Here is a 1,360-nt window from a genome sequence, read left to right on the forward strand (position 1 = left end):
CAATACCAAGAAAGAACAAGAAAAGTAAAATATTTTATATTAATAAAGTGGAATAAACCACCTAGAGCGGTTTTCCCTTCTTGGATTCTTTTTTTTTTTTTTTTTTTTTTTTTGGTGAGGCAAATGGGGTTAAGTGACTTGCCCAGGGTAACACAGCTAGTAAGTGTCAAGTGTCTGAGGCCAGATTTGAACTCAGGTCCTCCTGAATCCAAGGCCAGTGCTTTATTCACTGTGTCATCTAGCTGGCCCTTCCTGGATCCTTAAAAGCAAATACTAGATGGCTTTTGTTAGATACATAATAATGAGGACTTGTTTTCTTTATGGAGTGGGTTAGATGGCTACTGAGCTCTCTTTTAACCCACAAAATGATTTTGTGATTTTTTAAAAGAAGACATGGAAATTCACGTGTATCGCAGACGGGGCTGCGAGTCTACCGGCGCCCGGGAGGGACGGAGGGAACGGACTGAGCTAGAGCGACGGCAGCGGGGCATTACGGGAGCCATGGCAGGGCAAGCTTTTAGAAAATTCCTTCCTCTCTTTGACCGAGTTTTGGTTGAGAGGAGTGCAGCTGAGACTGTAACCAAAGGAGGTATCATGCTTCCAGAAAAATCTCAAGGAAAAGTACTCCAAGCAACCGTAGTAGCTGTTGGATCAGGATCTTAAGGAAAGAGTGGAGAGATTCAACCAGTTAGTGTAAAAGTTGGAGACAAAGTTCTTCTTCCAGAATACGGTGGCACCAAAGTCGTTATAGAAGACAAGGACTATTTCTTATTTAGAGATAGTGACATTCTGGGGAAATATGTGGACTGAAATCACTAATGAAGTGGCATCATGAAAGTTGCCTATTCCACTGAAGTTCTGAAATCTTTTGTTTCATCATGTAAATAATTTCCAGGTCTCTTGTTTTATAATAAATGGCTATCTTGTGTCTCTAAAATCCAATTTCTCTGCATCGGTATGAAAATCTCCAAATAAAAAAAATGTATAAATGGATGGTTATATATATATATATAGTTATAGTTATAGTTATAGTTAGTTATAGTTATAGTTAGTTATATTTTGTGCATTAAGAATTTCTCTGAAACACTTTTAATCTCATACTTCTATAGAGTATTAGAGTTATTTCAGATTGGGTCTTTCTTTGCCCTTAGCTTTGTTATAATTGTATCTGATTAAAAACAAGAATGAACAGTAAAAAAAAAAAAAAAAAAAGAAGACATGGGAGAAATCCAGAGATTGTATTGATCCTTGGAAAGAGCACCATAAAAGGTAAATAATTGTGACTAGGTAACCACGTCAAGATTTTCCACGCCTAAAGATAGTGTCTCAAAGTGAGGAGAAATTAAAAAAGACACTTTCC

At 37.1% G+C, this 1,360-nt stretch overlaps 1 pseudogene; it reads left to right on the forward strand.

Annotated features, from left to right (window-relative positions):
• The first annotated feature begins 401 nt into the window (after positions 1-401).
• LOC122750092 lies at positions 402-847 on the forward strand (annotated as a pseudogene).
• Positions 848-1,360: the final 513 nt, after the last annotated feature.

The sequence above is a fragment of the Dromiciops gliroides genome, chromosome 3 (genome assembly GCF_019393635.1).
Source record: "Dromiciops gliroides isolate mDroGli1 chromosome 3, mDroGli1.pri, whole genome shotgun sequence".
NCBI lineage: Eukaryota > Metazoa > Chordata > Mammalia > Microbiotheria > Microbiotheriidae > Dromiciops > Dromiciops gliroides.